We start from the raw sequence: 19,741 nt of genomic DNA, 5'->3' as shown, positions 1-19,741 counted from the left end.
CAGGGCTGCTTTGTCCTTCTGACTTCTCTCAGGGCAAATCCATCCTCCCTACATTTATTAAAGATAGAAATTGTTTCCTCACTCTTACTTGTGTTTCTTCTGCACTAATTTTCTGAATCTTTTAAATTACATAAATGCAGCTTTAGTAGCACTAACAACTTTTACCATGTGTGGCTCTTTGCTCTTCCAGTTCCAGTTCCTTCTCTTTCACGATGAGTTTGTTTGGGGACGTTAGAGCATCTTTCAGATAACTGCTATACTTTCTACATACTGTACATATATACTATATATATACTATATACTTTTATGAAGTATTTTCTGTACATGTCTTCCCAGCACCTAATCAAACTTTTAACTTGCCTTCAGCTCTTTATAGTGAACGCATAAAAATTAGTAATAATATAGATGACATTCTTGGTGTTTATATGATTTGCAAAAAAATATGTCTTCCCTCACCCTCCCACTTACAGTTTTTCTATTATCACAGGGATTAATATAGTCCCATGGTTGCCTGACTGTCCTGTATTACACTTGTGTATAACACTCGAGTCAATTAAAGTGTCACTTTTTTCATTGCTATTAATTAAATTTATAGCATAATCATTAGCAGTTGTTTTTGTGGTTGTTTTCATTATTAATTATGTTGATAAAAAATTCCCGTGGTAACAATTTCCACCAAGAATTCCTAGGTTTAAGCATCAGTAGAAGGAAGAAATATTTACTTGAACATAAAAGTGTTTTACTACCAGTTTGGAGATTTTAATGCTTGGATGGTGGTTCAGGAGTCAATCATTTCATTCAGTTTATGACTTTGGTTTATATTGTAATTTTCATTACTTAAGGAAAGTAATCATGCCAATTGCCTCAAAATGAATCTATATTTATGTCCGCTTGCAATACATTCATTTGTAGCTGGTAAGCAATTAAAATGTTTTTAGGGAGATGCTTTCAAATGCAATAATATTATAATATAACAATATTATAATATATATAAAAAATAATGTTATAAATAATAACGAATAATGGCAAAACCTCTGCTTCCCGCCCTCCTTGCAAAGCATTCTTTAAAGAGGGGCACACCTTCATCCTTATAAAATGCATATATATCCCTTGGTGGGAGGGTCGCGTGTGTGTATGTATATGTGCTTGCTCATCACTTATGCTAAGCTGGGAAGTACATGGTACGTTTGAGCGGATCTCTTGCAAGGGCAACCAATTCGTTCACATCCCTTCACTGTCCCTGTTGTTTCATAGTTTAGCACAACTGCAAAGTGTGCTCCAAACTCAAGAAATTATGAGGGAGCTCCATTTTTCTCTTTCTTCTAGCAGGGCAATCACACAATTAGCAATATTATGTGTATGTGTAAATATTGTACTGGTCTGGAGTTACCTTTTTTTGCTTAGCAGACAGTTCAGGAGACAGATTACCAGCATAGCTGATGGTCATTTCCATGGTATAAATCCAGGTCATTTCTACGGTAGTTACTGTTTATGTTATTTGTCGAGTGCCAATAATAACCATTGGTTCAGCAGCCTTTTAAGGCAAAGTGTAATTTCTGAGAACGGCAGCACTCTTGAAAAATATTTTTACAGCTTCCTAACAAGTTGCACCCTTTTTGTGAGGTATCTACCAACGTTCGCACCGTCATTCTAATGAGGCCATTTTCCAAAAAAACCCTTTTTGGGAGCTGGCCTGGCCTTACCTTGGCTGTTTGCCACTTCAGGACACCCTTTGGCTAGACAATTCTCAGTTTTGTGGGAACACCCTCCTCCAGTGCTTAACTACCCCCAGGGTGGAAAAATACAGTAACCGGCCAGAGCATTGTTGTGGTCCTAAAGACACTATAGCAGAGTCGTACCGGTTATTGACGTAGCAGTTCCCATCTGTCATGGAAGGGTAATTAAATTTTGTAAACACACCAATGTCAGATGGAAAAGTACACAGTGGATCCAAGCCCTGTGTCCTTGTTGGGAAGATAGGTACTTGGTAAAGTGCTGTGTGATATTTGAGGTTACCATGAGGGATCTCATTCCTAGTTTAAATTTGAAACAAATTAGTAGTGGAGCAGTATGTGCTTCCTTATACTACTGGAAAGTTGTACATCCAGAAGTGTTAAGTAACAGAGTAAGAAAATGCTGGTGTCGGTGCCTTTAAATGCTGTCACCTTCTGTGGCAGAGGAATTAGGTTAAATTTAACCTGCCCTCCAGTCATAGAAAAACAAAACATTATTAATTAGCTCTTTGAATTTCAAGAGGTGAAAACAGAAGGCGTCCTCTGGTAATTTAAAATTGTTTTGTACCTTTCAGGATTGCATTTTAGACGTTTTAAAGGTAGAGGTGGTTGTCTGCCCAGTTTAAAATTATCTGTACTTTGTGGTTCTTGGTTGGCTACTTATAGACATCATCTTTAGGAAAGCTCCCGGAAGGCAACTGCTCAGGTGAAATCACTGCAGGTAGGTGAGGCTGCCCTGTTTCTGGGTGGTGTTAAGGTTGGGTATTTACTCCCCTCCGCTCATTGCCCTTACCTTTGCTAGGCAGGCTCTGTGCACAAGCTGCTGTTCTGAGCTGCATCTCCTGGGATCTCAATGGTCTAGAGGGATGTGCAGGTGAGAAAATAGTAGTCTTCTCAGTTCAAGAATTGACTTTCGAGCGTCTGTATTTTGTAATTGTAGCTAATATTTTGGAACTGTAGCTTATTAAAGCTAAAAAGAGTTTTAACAAACAAGAGATAAATCTTAGCAAAGGCTGCCTGCAAGTAAGTATGTGAGAAAGGACTAGAGAATGTTCCTGTTACTGTACGTTGAATTTAATATTCAGGAATGTAATCTTCTCTGTAAAAAGCTTTTGACTTGCCAGGAAATATATTTGCAAAGCAGCAAAATAGAATCCATTTAATTTGGTAATATGTAAGTGGTGCTATCTCATACGTATGTATAGTATTATATGAAGCATAAAATAGATATATTCTACATTATGAATGCTATAAAATTTTTTATTCATATAATAGTCTTTTGAAATGAGAGAGATGTTGCATGTGACAAAGCGCAGGACAAACTATGGAGAGGAGATGAAAGGAGAAAGAAGGCGGCTGTAGAACTAAGTCAATATTAGTACAAGTGTCTTGCAATTCAGAGAGTAGCACAGTTGTCAGTGTCTGAAATGATGAGCTTTTTTAGAGTGAGGCTGAACTTCCCTTGGCCAGAAAGCCAGCTGTTGGAAATTGGGGATGTCTTAGAGTTTTTTGCCTTTCAAATCAAGAGAGAGCGGTGACTATTGAGTGTCACTGGTGGGATAAATACAACTGCACTTTTGTGGTAGTAAAATGTATGAATATAATCACTGACTTGAGTAGTTCTGAGTTAAAACGCAATAATTATACACGTGAATCTTGGCTCCTTTGAGCCCCTGGTTTTTCCAGGCAGCCTGGATTAGAACATCTCCTTGCAGCTTTATTTATAACTAAGTACAAGCGAGATAATTGAAATGCCTGACAAGCAAGAGAATGGGGGACATACCTCACAGCTAAGGCTCGTTATAAGTGACACTAGCTCTCCTTTTGGATCTAAATTACATACAGGCCATATAAATCTACTTTTATCCAGCTATTACAATATCCCATTACAAATTACAGAAGCACAGACCTTTTGGATTTGCTGCTTTTGGATTCATCCAGTGTCCTTCCAAATTAAGCCAGAACCTACTATTTTTTTCCCCTCCCCAAACCTACATCAGTGCTTGATGTAATAAGTTATGGCCTCGTGTTTCTGGTCTAAAAATACAAGAGGGTTCTACTTTTCTTTCCCCATATAAACATTAGTAGAATGAACTTCTCACTTTATGGTTCCTAACCCCCTGAGTTCATCCTTTGCCTCCAGGCGAATCAGGGAGTTGTGCAAGTAACACCTGTGACAAATTTTCTGGGTTTGCATCCATGCAAAAAATCCTTCTTTTTCTCCTGTTTCCTTTATTTTGCTGGGGGTGGAGGGGGATATAACCCATTTCAGTTTATGAAATCCAGCTGCCTGCGATGTGGCCTTGAGAGTATTTTCACTAGACCGTGTTCGCTCCCCTTTAAACTACCCTCACTGCTGACAACAGGTGTCGGCAGCAGAGTATCTTTGAGGATGAACAGGGCTGGAGGGAATTACAGATTTTTTGATAGAAATTACATTAGGGAAGCCAGCAAATACTTTTGCCCTGATATGAAGTCTATGCAAGCTAATGTTTCTGGTGCCCATGTCTCAAGGAGGACATGGTGGAATTGGAGAACATACAGAGGAAAGGGCAACTGAGATCATCAAGGACATAAAGCAGCCATTTTATGAGGAGGTGCTGAGATAACTGAGATTCCTCCGTTTGGAGAGAAGGCTGAAGGAGGGCTGATCATGTTTTACAGAGTCATGAAGGCAGTGGATAAAGTGGCTGCGAAGTTCCTATTGGTCTGACTCGGTGGAGGGTTCCTCTGACTCCATGCACTCATTTCACATGGCTCTGCTGCCTTTATCACTCTGTGGAGTATCTGTGGAGTGCTCGCACCTGCAGGAGGAATAGATACAGATGCACTCTTGTGGAAAGAGTGTGTGAAACTTTGCTGTGGACAGTCCAACAGGAAAGACGTGGTTTGTGGTTGACTGAATTTAACTTAAGGGAGAAGCCAATAGCTCTATCCCACAGAATGTGAGGCTATAAGAAAAAAACAATTTTCAAGGTTTCTAAAGTCTTTCAAGTGTGTTCACTTGTCCACAAAGTCCTCATTGTCCTTTTAAAATAAATTCCACAACTCTAGACAGTGCAGGAGTTTCTTAATCAGTTGACATTGTAATTGTCTTAGGGTAATCTGTTTTCACATGGAAATTCAGTGCAAGATGCTGAAAAGAGATTCGTGTAGGCTGCCAGAAAACTCATGGGAAACCCACTGTAGCTCTTCCGAAATACTTTAGCAGAAGAAATTCTCAGGCAGTGCGAGAGAAACACCCACTTGTACATTTTTTGTGCCAGAAAAACCTGTATCAATGGCAACAACCCCCCACTCCCAAAACAATATATACAGTGAGAAAACAGTACAAATGTGGTACCAAACAGCTCTCTATATATAAAATATTAAGATAGCAACTTTGTGGATTGGGTCCTTACGTGTCTTCCTTCCTTTCAGGTGTTCTTCATCATTGTGCATACCGTGAACATTAGATTATGTGGTGTAATAGAAGACAGGCATAAGGCAAATGAAATAGTAAAGTTGGAGATAAATCAGATTATGCTGTACAAACACACTACATTTAATATATTTGTCCTTTAAAAATGAATTTAAGAAATTCCATGTATGTAGACTGAAATGTCTGTATATCCATGGTAGACCATGAGGCAGCTAAGAACGCTGTGTCTTTCTAGGATGTTCTAGCAGAAGCAGGCTGTGCTGCAGCTTAAAAGCAGGAGCACTCACTGCTGTGTTTGTGTATGAATAACTTCACTTCTGCTGGGTGGCAGCCGGAGTGTGCAGCATGTGGGTTCCCTCTACTGGTTCAGCTTGAGGCCCTGCCCAGTTAGCTTGTATGGTGGGATGGTATTATTCCTGAAAGATTCCGAATTATTTCCTTTGTGTTTACATTTTATGATCTTATGTAGTTACCGCGTCAGCAAATCATCCCTCTTTGAAAGGGCCTACACCTGACTCCCAAAATAAGTGATTCAGAATTTAGGCAGATGCCTAAAGTTAAATACACACTTAAATGCCCTACTTAATAGGAATGGTGTGGGTATGCTGTCATGCTTTTCTGAATGAAGACCTTAATGATGACTTTGGCAAGGGATAGCTAAACAGCCTGTAGTCACACCACTTTACAAACCATTACCTTGATTTTTGTCACCATCTGTAATGTCATTGTCTCTACAGCCATGCAAATGGCGCTTTCAGGCATAATGTGAAAGCAATAATAGTCTTCAGTTTCTCTAGCTTTTTTTGAAGGCTTCATGAGTGAAGTATAAAATTAAGGATAGACTCTGGTTTTAAAGCAGAATCAAACCACTAAACTATGGATTTGCTGCTCTCCTGCTGACTTTTCTCATGGCTGCGGGCAGGTGATTTACTCCTTCCTCTGCTCGTTTTTTTTTCGTTTGTCAAAGTAGCTTTATGAACTCATTTGAGTGCTGGAAGGCATACCTTAACGTTGAAGTGGCATGAAATTATCAGCTGTAACACTACTGCATTACAAGGGGCAGTTGGACCAAGGATGAGACTTGCTCTGTCAGTTCTGTACCTGTAGAGATGTTCTTCTGCAGTCAGTGGGAAGGAGGCTTTTTTTTTTTTTTAATTTTCCTTCGAGCCTGAGTACCAAATAAAGTGTCCATGAGCCACAATTAGTGCACAGGAATAGATTTAGAAGAACCATCTTTGCAAATGCCTAGTCCTTGCAGTTTTCTCTAGGCATGTGCTATCGATCAGTGTTTTAGGCAGGGTGCAGGACTGGGTGGATTTCTGGTCTGACCCAGCACCACTGCTTTTGTGTTCTTGCATTTTCTGTTGTACTTCGTAAAAAGGCCGGAGAAGTCATCCATTGAGCTCCCCAGCTGCTCAAGTGTTGCACAGAAGCATTTAATCTGATCCTTCTATAGCCTCTGGTCTCTGTGCTTGCCTCTTTCGTCCTCGGCAGGAAACGGTTATGTGGGGAAGGTAATCTAGGCCCCCTCATCACTTACATGGTTGCTTTTATTTTAGAAGAATTAGACGGAATAACATACGGGTGTATTTATGGCCTGATCTCCAGTTTTGAAAGCTCCCAGCTCCTTTTTAGAGCTGATCTGGAGCAGAGTGATGCTCGCAAGCCGTGCTTTGCTGTGCATACCTGAAACAGACACCATTTCCATCAAAAGGTTCCTGCTCTTCAGTAAAGTGTTGGCGAGTGTCACAACTCAAAAATAACTGTGTTAATTTCTCATGGCTCATGGTATATCTGTAAGCACTTTTCCATGCTTCAGCCTACCCTGTGCAAGATACAGTGCATAATTCCATTGGAGGGTCTCTGAAATCATATAGTCCATGCATAGCCTCTTAACAGACATCTGCCTTTTAGGGTACATTCGTTCCTAAATCCTAACAGTCTAACTTATTCCTCTTCGCGTCCCCACCAAGTGAGAGCAGGATTTTGTGGAGACTACCAAGAAATGGAAAATGTGAACATCGTATGATTTGGAAATGGAGAAATTTACTTTTCTGTTGCTTCTTATTTAGACCAGAGTGCGTGCTCCCTGGAGAACAACCACAGTGCAGAAGTCCTGCGTTTCCCCCTCAGGCTCTCCTATCAGGATGCCTGGCCTTACTTTGGTGGTGGTGGAGCAGCGTGTGTGGGCTGGTGCTGTGCCCTGGTGGGTCATCCATGAGCTAGGAACTGGAAGATCTCATCAGTGTAGCAGCCATGTCCCACTTGGCCCTGATATCTCTGAGATTAAACCAGGACTAATAGGAAGAAAATGGTACAAGCAGACCAGCTGCCAGCTGGAAAATTGTTTGCTGGGAGGCTACAGTTACACAGAAGGAAGAAATTGCTAGTTACTTTTCCATTGCTTGTTTTCTTATTTGGGAAGAATATTTGCAGTGTGCATCCTTGCTACAGTGATGTGATGAAAATAAAAGGCAATTTCTTAATTTTATTCTCATGCCAAATTCAGCTTGACATTTTGAAATTGCTCACTTGTTTTGAAGGACTGGGAAATATGTTAGAGTTCTTTGAAGGGATTATGCAGGAGGCAAACCAGTATGTGTTCCTAATTTACCCAGCAGAATAATTAAGTCTTTGAGTTGTAAAGAACTGAAAATCTTCTTTAAAAAAAACCCAACAAACAAACAAAAAAACCCCTCCCCAAACATGTTTTGAAAACAAGGGATGGTAGAGCTTGGTCTTTTGCAGACTAGAGTTCGGAAGCATTTCGTCTGATTCATCGCTGCTTTAGGCTTGTCCAAATCTGGACTAATTCCAATAAAACCAACAGGATTCAATCAACAAGAAATAGGATTCCTGTGCTGCTGAACTGGATCCTGTGATATTTAATCAGCACAGAGATAGTGGTCATGAGGCAATGTCTACAGTACTTATTGGAGCAAGGGCTGGGCATCCACCCACGAGCAGGGAGCCATGGCAGCAGGACACGGTGCAGCGCTGCAGGGCTTACTGCCTGTTCAGCACAAGATAGTGCTGCAGGTTCACGCGCAGCTGACTTTGGATAAAAATCCCAGAAATCTCAGTGCAGAATAAGCCCAGGTATCCCTGTTTCCACTTGGCGCACGTGCCCTGAGTATTAGCTGACCTATGCTGATGCAAATTTCGAGTAGTTTGGTGAAGTCAATAAAATACTAGTGATATGGCATGAATATGGTCGGAATCATTCCTACTATTTCAGCAGCTTTCTGAAATGTGGTACCAGCTAAGTCTAATGAGAACAGTGCAGATTCTGCGAGGCGCTTGCTCTGCTAGGTCCTTTTTGTAAAATGTTGAGCTCCAGAGGAAAAATACATTGATTCGAAGCACAGTAACTCAGCTAATAATGGATTTATTTTTTTAATATCGAAACTATATTTGGAAAATTTTTTAGTAGTTGTGCAAGTTTCCCTAGAAAATCCAAACTGAAGAGAAGTTGATGGGAAGTTTTCTCTGAAGCATGTTGCGAGAAGATAAGGTTTTGATAAAAGAAGCTTGACTCTGCTAAAAGGTGACAATAGTAAAAAGAATGACCTAATTTCAGAAACTCAGAAGAAAAAGAGTCTTAAAATGCTAGCTGTTCCCAAGAGATGTGATCTGTAAGCTTTGACAGATAAAGAAGGAATTCTTAGAAGTGCACACTCTCCAGAAAGTAAAAAACCTGAATGTTTTTCTCGCAGGTTTTAATATTGGCAGACTTTTAAAAATGTTCTCTGCTGTCTTGGACTCTGCTTAGCTGCCATTTCTGCACCATTTTCAATAAATGTGTCTGGATTTAAATGGAAAAGCTTCCTATGGAACCGCAGAGGAAGGAACTCTGAACTTTAGCTTCCCAGGAATGTGTACTAGGGTTGCAACTGAAACAAAATCAATTGGCATTTTATGCTGTATTTAGAAAAAATGAAGAGGATGATGGAAGGGACTTGCATCAATTATTGCACTTGCTTCTTCCTGAATTTGAAAGGTCACCAGGGGTTTTACCTCAGTGTTTCAAATTAAAATCTGCTTTAAATGCATATTAAGGGGGTGGGAAAAAATCAATGTGTCGGGAAAAGCATATTCTCCTCCTTCAAGACAGAAATAATATGTTAACAGTAACAGTTTTTCTTCCATCATTTTCCAAGATTGCCTTCTATTTTATGGAAGGAACCAGAAAACAGCTTAATTATTGTCTTTCAGTTAAACGGCCACACTTCTAGCCATTCCACCAAAACTGGATAGGAGATAAAGTGGTCAGGTGAGCATTTGGAACCAGATGTGAACTTGGGTTCAGATCAGTTTATGACAATGCTCAAAACTTTTTTTGGCAAGCCGTGGTCGTGCCCAGAGTTGAGCCCTGGGAGTTTAAGCATGATTTCTGAGACTGTACCAAATGGAACTTTATACTTTCTCCTGAGTCGTTCTGCATCTGTCTAATAGAAGCCACCAGAGAGGGTTCCAGTGTCTACAGAGGCCCCATATACCTCTTGTTCTGGGGTGAGGTTTTGAAGTGGCAGCGAATCGCTTTCATGTGTTCTTCCATCCTCTTTACAATTGCAGTGTCACTCTGCAGTTTATCATTTCACTACGTGAGAACCTTGCAGAATTGGGTCCCAAATTACCTACAGTAAGAAAAAATAAATTAATAAATCTTACATTACTGCTATTATATTAGCTCCTTGTACCTAGCATGGGAAATTTTCCCCAGTTTTGGTCAGGATACAAGCAGAAATCAGGTATTCATGAAAACTATTTTTCCCAAACCTCCTCATTTCAGGCACTCAGATCAGTGAGTGGAGAGGGACTGGAGAACACCACAACCTTAACATCCCACCATGAAAATCCTCTAAGCTAATTTAACAAGATATTCTGGGTTTTTTTCTAGGAATTTCATCACTGGTCATAAGTTTGATTTATCCATGCAAACCTTTTGACGGTTTGTATGACATGGTGCTAGTAAACAGCCTGGAATAACTCTATCCAGTACGTATTCTCCACTGTGTCTAGGTTTTTTTCTGCAAAATTGAAGTGATGCCGTTACAGGTTGGCTGGCAATTTAGGCAATAACTGTGGATAGTAACACAATGTTGGTATTATAGTCTTGCTCTTAAGGTTTTAGATTATTGTGCAAATGATGGAATATTGTCCCTGTGGTTAATAAGAGCCCCTTGCCATCTGTGCAGTGATATTTATAAAGAAAAAAAATAGGTATATTTTTCTGCCCCACTTTCATGTCATATATTATTCATATTATGTTTGAAAAGTAAAATTCATTCTTCAGGGGATGTTTTCCATATGGATTTTATCTGTTAACTATTATGTAAATCTGATAAATCTTCGGGATCCTTGTACATTTAGATTCTTCCACTCCTTCCTCTGCAAAAAGATTTGCAAAAAATAGGTATTTAGCCACAGTTTGCGTGTGGAGATATTATTGTGGGAGCAGTTCCCATACTTTTCAGCCTTAAATTTTCTACAGCAACCCTGTAACCATTCCTGTCTGGGTCAGCTTGTTGAGGTACATTTTGCTGTGCATGAAGGCTCTGCAAGGAGGGTGTTCTCAACGTTAAAGCATAAAGCAGTTATTTATTGGGCGATACACAAGGTAGGTCGGTAGAACTTGGGAGCTATTTAGTGAAGCGCTCCTAGTAAGTCATGCGATGAGCTGGGCAGTTGTCAGCAGGTGGGGACAGGACAAGCTCTGCAGCCACCTGGAAGGGGCTGGTCCTCTCTGTTATTCAGCTGTGGCCTTTCAACTACGTGTTTTTCCTGAAGAGGCTGATGGCTTTTCATCTCAGTGCTTTTCCTCTATCTCCATCTCCTCTGCCTGCAACTGCACCTTTTTTACCACGTGTGTCCCTGCTCCGAGGAGTTTCTCAGAACTTAGCTGTTCGCCCGTAAGGCCCTGCCTGACTTGTTGTAGAAGGCAACAGATGTGTAGAGGATGAGGTTAACGGGCAGAAGGAGAAGGCAGGGTGATGGTAGCCCATGTAGCTGCTTTCTGCCTCTGCCACAGAGTTCCTGTGTAGCAGTGAGCAAATTGCTTGAAACAAATAGTCATTAACTGTGTTCTCCTTGTTTTCTGTAACTCCTTAATTTCTGAGAGTCTGACTTTACAGCCTGAGTGTAACTTTAACCTTTTCTACCCCTTGCACAGGACATGCCTCTAAGGCAAGGCACTGGATTAAAAAAAGAAAAAATTCTAGCCTAGCCACTGAGCAGGGGGTGGGTGGGGGGTAACAAATGAAAGTTAGCCAATATTGCCACAGTTCACAAAAATGTCTGCTTAAAATAAGTTGATTTTAATGGTGTTTATTTCATACTTGCACATTTAGCAGAGGAGGATATTTTTTAGTCATGCTGTAGCTACAAATAATCTTTTAATGTGAGGTGAAACAAAACCTGCGTGTAACTAGTTTTAATCAACAGGCTGTGAATGAACTCACGTTAAGTGTATGTTAAAAATAGAGAAGGCAGAGACTAGGAACATTTTTCTACCAATTTTCTGTTAATAATTCATAGAACTTCAGTGTTTTCCAACTATCTCTTTTTACTAAAAAAGGAGCAAGTAGAAGTGATAAAAAGATTCTCATAATTCTTCGGTGCAGATTAGTGTCCTACATATGATTTGTCATAATTTGTACGATTTGGCTGTATTTGTAACGCCTATTTTTCTTCCTATTTTGGAGAAGGATAAGAACAACTGTGTGTAAAATACACTGGGCAAGAAGTGCTTTCTTCATCCTGTAGGCAATCGTATTATGCGTTGAAGCATGAGATTTGATTAACCTGTCGCACTATAATAATTTTAAGTGAAAAACAATGCATGCATTTAAAAGCAAAATAAGACGGTAAGAAGAGAGGAACTTGTGGAGAAACACAGTAATAATTTACTTCAAGGATTTTTATCTCTTGATTCTAAGTTTTGAGCATTCGTTTCCCCAAGCAGTCCCTTTTCCTCATGTGAAAGAGGAAGAAGGGCACGATGAGTCTTTTCTACCCTCTTTCAAGTCTGAGGAAATGAAGTTCATTCTAATACTCCTTTTCAGGTTGAATAATCTGTGTCTTGTCAGTCTGACGCTATATGACTAGCTTATACAGCACTATATGTAACGCTGTTTAACTAGCATCACAAAGCTGTATTTGGGTAGATCAACAAACCCTCAAACACTCACTCAGTTGCCCTGGGGCAGCATTTATACCTCTCCATGCATGTGGCAGGCATGGCTGGAAGCCCTGGGTGCTATTTACAAAGTAAACAAATGGTTCTTGCTTCAGAGTTAACAGTTGTTAGCAGTAACAAAGATTGTGTCAGAATCAAGCATTTGCCTACATGTGACTGGTAGGTTTTTTAATTATTTTTTTTTCACTGGTTCTCATGGGACTGTATTGTTGTAACCACTTTCATCTCTGTATTAATTATTTGGTAGAAAAGATTTTCTATTTGAGTTCGGGATAAACACAAGAGCTAGTGCAAGACTGGCACAAGCTTTCTGTCTTCTGGTGAGTTTTCATTTGTAATATTTGTTTCTTGCCTGACACTGCTTCATCACTTTGCAACCCCATCGTAAAAAAGGTGTTAGTTAAATGGTAGAGAGCATTTCAGTCTAAGCTTTGCTGTCTAGTGTCACACGTGCTGTGGGGACTGGCATGGCTGATCTGTTCTCATCCCTCCAATATGTTCATATGGGCAGGGAAATACTTTTCCTTGAAGAGAGGCCGGGAGTGGATGATATTCCTCTTACAAATACATAGAGCACAAGAAGAGACCCACAAGCGCACCTTCAATGCAGTTTCCTTTTCCCTTCAAAACATGTTTTTTTCTGTAGGGAGTGGTGGGCAATAAATAAGCAGTAGTGGTCTGTTTGTCTGACTTTTTAATATTTGGGGATGCCTGATCTGATACTATGAATGATCACTTACCAGGATCATCCAGCAAGTTGTCAGCATTCTTATCTATTTCTAATGTAGATCTGAGTTGCAGAAAGGGAAGAATCCTGGGAATCACAAGAAAATTCAACTAAACCCCAAACATGTATTACTTTATAGAGTCAGAAAGGCTATACCTGAAGGTCGTTCAGCTAAAGTAATCTTAGAGATTGCTAATGAGTGTAGTGTACGAGCTGTTTTATTCTCATGTATGTTGCTATTTCTCATGTCGTAGATAGGGCTTGTTGCAATCTTAGTGTCAAGCTGTCAGAGAAAGACCGACCAAATTAGGTTAAACTGACTGATGGCCATGCTGTAATCACCACTGAGGTAAAGCTGGGTTGCAGTGTTCTGGGTAACACACTACAAATTGCTATAATGTCCAATTTCTTTTCTAAGCATCCATAGCACTGCAAACTGCCAGCAAAAGCATTAGCTGGGTTTTCATTACTAGGATCTAAATATTTATTCAGAGGTGAATTCTACTGGGGAAACACAGAATTTATGCTACCAAATGTGTATCTTCTTGGAACATGTCTAGCAGGCAAGCGCATACATTGAGAAAAGAGTTAACAGATGTTATGGGCACTGGAGAAATGCATTTATTGTGAAGTCCTTTTTTACTGTAATTACAGCTAGGAAGACAATTTCCAGCAAGGCATTAAATTGGGTCAACAGCTAAAAAGGCTTGAGAAGAGACATTGATGACAGCAAGCGGTATACATACAGGAAATAAACGGCAGTGTGGTGCTGGGCGTGACAGGCTTTTAAATGCTGCAAGGGTGCCATTAACATATAAGTAATAATACATTAGAGAAAATGTGGTTATCATGAGATGATGAATAATTCTCAGATGTTAAGGCATTAGGCTCAGCAGACTGCCTCTAATCCTATGGGATTGATTACTCCGTAGTAGCCGTATCCCCTGGAATCATCTTGTACAGTAGCTATTATAAAATATCTTAGTTGTTATTACTTAAAGAAGCTACGCAGATGAGTGCTGTCATCATGAAAAGCTCATACCTGCAAGCTTTTAAGACAGTTGCTTGTCCTCCCATCATCCCCTGTGAAAATGTTGAAGAGAAGCTGAATTCTGGTCTGTGGTGAAAAATTAAACAAAAGTCCTGTGTCGGGTATTCCTGTTCGTGTGTGGGGCAGAGCAAAGCTGTCACTTCAGATTCGTAGTGCACAGTAACTGCGGGACTGGAGGATTTGACAAGTTATCTATTTTAAAGGTGAGGAAGAGTCTCTTGCCTCGGGGTTATCTTTCAGAGAGAAGAAGATAAGATTTTGTCAGAGGTAGAAGTCTGGAGGAAGCAAGGCAGATGGGGTCGCCCGTGAGGAGTCATTGGGACTGAGCAGTGTTTGCCTGGAGAGTCTGATTCCTGATCAAAAAATTTCACAGTGCTTTGCGCTTACAGCCAGCTTGCCTCCAAAGTGACGTGTGGGAACAAAGGAAGTCTCAGCAGCTCCGTTAATGAGCTTGAGTGATTATCCAGACTGATGGTTCAGTATCTAGGCCCACAGCACCTACTGTCCCTCACCCTGTTGAGAGCCTGGCCTCCCACCTCTGCTCCCTGGCTGCCTGCAGCCTTGCCTGAAGCCACAGTGGTGGGCTCCCAGGGCAGCCATTGCTGCTTTGCCATTGCCAGCATGTGCCTTGCTTTTGCCATACCTTTTTCATTGGGTTCCTTCCCAGTGGCGTCTTTGCTTCTGTTTGCTGCTGATATGTGTCTGGGGCTCATTAGTAAATGTAAATTTTACTGATCAGTATAAAAGGTGCTCTGTGTGATCTTGGAGAGTAATAGATGAGGGAGGAGCGTGCTGTGCAGAACAGCTTGGGCCTCCGCTGCACCATTCTCTGCACTTCCCTCCGTGGTTTATTTTTATTTAGGTGCAACAGTTAAAGAACCTTAATAATTTATTTTCTAATACCTCTCTGTATGCCTCTTGCAGTATCTGAAGCCCATTGCAGGTTTTGCAAACACTGCATTCATCCTGAAATTACTTGGAGAGGGGAGAGTTGCTTACACTGTTTGAATCAGCCCGGTCACACCGATATTGTTCCACAAACAGTTGCATTTGAGTGTTTGACGAATGTCATTCACACAAATGGGACTAAGAGCTCTGAGTCAGGTACGATGCAGACAGCCTATGTGCAGAGTTTCCCTCACAGCTCTTCCAATGCATCTTAATCCTGATTTTTAGCAATTGTGCTACTTCAGTCTTGGACCTCCTCCCCACCGTGGCCATCACCATGCACAAAAGCAGATGCATACACGTGCCCAGCTCTGACAGCGTGCCTCCCTCCTTGTGCCACATTTTTGTTCCAGTCCAGGCTTCCAAACTGATCTGCCAACACAACTCGGATCTGATCTGCAGCACAGCTCATCGCTGGTCATAAATCACTCTGCTGATGTCCAGATCTGCAGTACTGTGGTAGAGGATGCAGCATAGATTAACATGGAGAGGAAAAGGGAATGTAACCTGGTTTTATTAGCCTAAATTAGCTTAAATATACACTTAGCTCTTAAAGTAGTTACAGAATTATAATCAGGAATGGCAGGGCACTGTACTTGTGATAAGAGGAGTCCAGGAAGTATACAATGCTGAAATTTATGCTGATAACAAAATGAAGCAACATAGCACTTCTTGAGCGGTACACTTGTATGTTTGTGCTGTTATTTATGATCTGTAGTTTTACATCTGAGTACTGTAGCACTGAAAATGGATAAAGGTAATATATTGACCAATTACATGGAGCACAGTGCCAAGGCAGGGGAAGGTGCTGTTGAACAGCCCAGAGTAAATCTGGTATGAGTTTTATCTTGTGCTCTGAAACTGAGAAATTCCTGTTATGTACTTGTGGTTCGGTTGCTGTAACCGTAGGGCAAGAGGAATCCTGGTAGACCCAGCTGGCTTTCACCTGCCAGTGAAAGCATGGGCTTGCTTCAGGCTTTCCAAGTCTCACTGAGAAACACTGTGTGAAATTCCAGCAGAGAACAAGAGCTTTATTTTCTTTTCTCTGGTGTAGTGAATATTGCCAGTAATAACAGATCTAATAAACATGCTTTCTTAGGTCACTGCTGCCACAGGAAGGTGAGGTTTTTTTAATTGTTAATAATTTTATGGAAATGTGTATTGCACTAGAAAGGTACTTTTTGTAACTCTACGGTTTTCCATTAGGCTTTTAAGTAGTTTAAATACATGCTATTGTCAAATGGACCATAGTTTGATAGTAGCCTTTGATGTTTTGATGTACATTTAAATAGTTTGAGGTCTCGTTTAAAGTAAGTATGCAGTGTTCAGATGCTGCTTTGAATGAGGAAATGTCTGTTATCTAGGTGTTGAATAAAACAAGAGGGTTCAGGATAATATAGTGCATATGCATATGTAATTGCATCGTATGCTCTCACTGTTGTGAGTACTTAAAGTGAAAATCTGGTTTGAGTGGGAAGAAGCTGACAGGTATGGAGTAGTAGTGACGAAAAAGGTGCTGTATTTTGTTCTTGTTACACTTTTGTTTCCCCTTGTTTTTATTTTCATCATCTGGGCTGCCAGGGTAGTGATGTGACCAGCAAGTTGCAGTCTTGCTGTAGTCAATTAATCAGTCACTTCTCAAAACACTGACAAAGATTCTGCAACGCTGCCAAACTGTTGCTAAAGATGGTACATATGTCCCCCATGGGCCAAGGAAGTATGCAGCCAAAGAAAACTGGCAAATCCTCTGAAATGGGGTCTCTAAATGAAATGGTTGATTTTTTTCTTTTTTTTTTTTTTGCTAGCGTGGACTTTTTTGATGACCTGGACGGATTATCTCTCAATAAAAGACTTGTACTCAAAAGAAAATTACTGAAATTGAGTAGCTGAAAGGAAGCTCAAGTGGCAGGAGGCTCTAAAGGAGGCTGAGGCACTGAGAGCAGTGAGGCATTTTGTTTTCTGATCACTGTGCAGAAAGGATGTGCCATACGTGAGATATGAAGATCCTAGACGTGTGCTGGGGTTTGGGGCTTTTGTGAACCTACTCTGAGCTTATGGGCTTTCTCCTATGGGAGAAGAGAGGTGAAGGGTCCCACACTGTAGACACATTTGCTCTAGTTTGATCTACCCAGCCTTCTGAGGCCTTCAAGTTACTAAATTTGGGGTTTATGCCACTTAGGAACTGAAGTTAACTGACTGCCATGACTCACTGCTTACAGGCTAGTGTTTCCAAAATCATTTGCACAATAAGAGACGTACTAACAGCCATACCTGTTGCAGTCTGATTGCAAGTGGGTTAACGGCTTGAAAACAGGAGAACTAAGGGTTTAGTTGGTAAACTGGTATCCTCCTCAGAAGCACTTATCAGTGCATTGCCGGAAGTCAGATCTAGAGGAGGAACAGAAAATACGTAAACAAAAATGCCTGTGTTTGCGTGTGTCCACTGCAGGCTATGACAAGGTGAGGGTGCTAGGGATGAGCTTGAGGGGGATCTTGCTAGAGTGGCTTCAGCTACTTTTACTCTGGATGTTACCCTCTCTACAAGAGCTGGAAAGAATATGTGCTCTAAGCCTTAGCTGTGCCCCTTCACAGCCCAGCATAATACCCTAAATCTCTTCTGAGGTGGTGTTTACGCTAAGACAGGAGTGTGTGAACTGCAGTGTAAGTACAGATTTGTTTCTGGAGACTTTGCTGGGGGGAGTTTATGACTCCTATCCCACACACAGGTGGAGGCACGAATATCCAAAGCTGCTGCAGCCGTGATTCATTCAGGAAAGGTGAGTTGAAGCACCCTGTGTGTGCAACAGGCACCCTGCATCATCTTCCTGTGAATTTGCAATCCCTGCAGCATGATGTTGTGTCCATTGGCATTTCTGAAGGGAATTAGGACTACTAGAAACTATGAGCATGATTTCGAGAGCTGTGTGAGAGCAACTGTGCAGCAACCCCACACTCTCTGTGAATGTTTCTCTCTTCTCAGGGAATCACAGAATCATAGAATGGTTTGGGTTGGAAGGGACCTTAAAGACCATCTAGTTCCAACCCCCCTGCCATGGGCAGGGACACCTCCCACTAGACCAGGCTGCTCAAAGCCCCATCTAGCCTGGCCTTGAACACTTCCAGGGATAGGGCATCCACAACTTCCCTGGGCAACCTGTTCCAATGTTTCACCGCCTTCACAGTAAAGAATTTCTTCCTAATATCTAATCTAAATCTCCCCTCTTTCAGTTTGAAACTGTTACCCCTCGTCCTATCATTACACTCCCTGATAAAGAGTCCCTCGCCATCCTTCCTGTAGGCCCCCTTTAGGTACTGGAAGGTTTCTATAAGGTCTCCCCGGAGCCTTCTCTTCTCCAGGCTGAACAACCCCAACTCTCTCAGCCTGTCCTCATAGCATAGGTGCTCCAGCCCTCTGATCATCTTCATGGCCCTCCTCTGGATCTGTTCCAACAAGTCCATGCCCTTCTTGTGCTGAGGACTCCAGAGCTGGCTGCAGTACTCCAGGTGGGGTCTCACCAGAGCAGAGTAGAGGGGAAGAATCACCTCCTTTGGCCTGCTGGCCACGCTTCTTTTGATGCAGCCCAGGATCAGGAGCTTGGAAATACTGAGCTGCTGGTCAGTATGGTGAGATGGAGAAAGGGCAAGGAAATGCAACAGCTTTCCCTTTGAGGCATGGTGTTATGCTTAGGGGAACCTGCCCCTTTCAGCTGGAAACGTTTCTTGCATGAGAAATGCCATTTCTTCATTTCTTGAAAGAGCCTGTCAAAGGAGCTGTGGAGAGTGAAGTCCTCCAGAGAGCAGAGCTGCACAGAGGGCTCGGATGGGCGCCCTGCAACAAGCCGCTGCAGTGGGAGCATCAGCCCTTGGTGATCTCCAGGTTTCCTTGCTGCTTTCTGTCCCCAGTGTGCTCTTGTGAAAGCATGATTGCACATGCAGCTGCACTTCGTGACCTCCCAAGTAAGAGCATGTGAAGAAGGTATTTAGTTTTCATTAGCTAGGATAGCTGCTCCTAATTAAGCAATGTAAAAAGCCTTCAAGTTAGGTGCAAATTGAATTTCCCTTTTTAAGACTCTCATGAAGGTGTGTTTCTAATTAAAGATACTTTGCTTGACTAGGTGAGAGACATTTTACTTGCTGTGCCTGTGCAGGAAGCTGCATCTGTTTCCATTAGTTGTCCCACACACATGGGCGAGTCTAACTTGATTCGCCTGCATTAACCCATGCAGCAGGTTTGAACAGGACCGAGGAGGCGGCACAGCCTGTCCCCAGGTAAGAATTGGGGGCCGCCTTACCCTTACCCACAAATGTGCGTGCTTTTCTTTTTGTGAAGAGGCTGGAAACGCCCACTGGCAAAAGCCACCAGTCTCGGGGAGCTGCTGGAGCGGTGGTGGCCTGTCCCTGTCCCTGAGACGGGCTGGGATAAGGGAGGACTGGGGATGGTGAGAGCCCAGGGCCTGCTCCAGCTTTTACTTGTTTATTCAAGTGATGTTTGGGCATTCAATTTTAATTGTGTTAGCGAAGCACCTTTAAAATCTAAGAAAAGATGAGCAAGCAATTATCTTCTTCACCTCCGATTGCTGTCTGTGACTCGGAGCAAACAGTGGGTTAAATTCCCTGGCCTGTGTGTGAGTCGGTGGGGCTCTGTATCTTCTTGGGGCTTGCT

At 41.7% G+C, this 19,741-nt stretch overlaps 1 protein-coding gene across 12 annotated transcripts in view; it reads left to right on the top strand.

Moving 5' to 3' along the window:
- RGS6 (regulator of G protein signaling 6) overlaps window positions 1-19,741 on the top strand; it is a 293,044-nt gene that overhangs the window by 137,955 nt on the left and 135,348 nt on the right. For 2 of the 12 annotated variants that reach the window (XM_074584770.1, XM_074584768.1), the window contains exon 1: window positions 2,251-2,279. The exons of 7 other annotated variants lie outside the window; for them this stretch is intronic. The gene's annotated coding sequence lies outside the window, so the exon portion shown is untranslated. Of the gene's footprint in view, window positions 1-2,211; window positions 2,280-2,312; window positions 2,455-2,535; window positions 2,608-19,741 lie in introns of those variants that run through there. 3 more of the 12 variants (XM_074584766.1, XM_074584767.1, XM_074584762.1) reach the window with 3 other exon arrangements.

This window comes from Larus michahellis, chromosome 4 (genome assembly GCF_964199755.1).
Source record: "Larus michahellis chromosome 4, bLarMic1.1, whole genome shotgun sequence".
NCBI lineage: Eukaryota > Metazoa > Chordata > Aves > Charadriiformes > Laridae > Larus > Larus michahellis.
The sequence above is the reverse complement of the archived record's forward strand: the minus strand, read 5'-3'. Positions and strand labels throughout refer to the sequence as shown.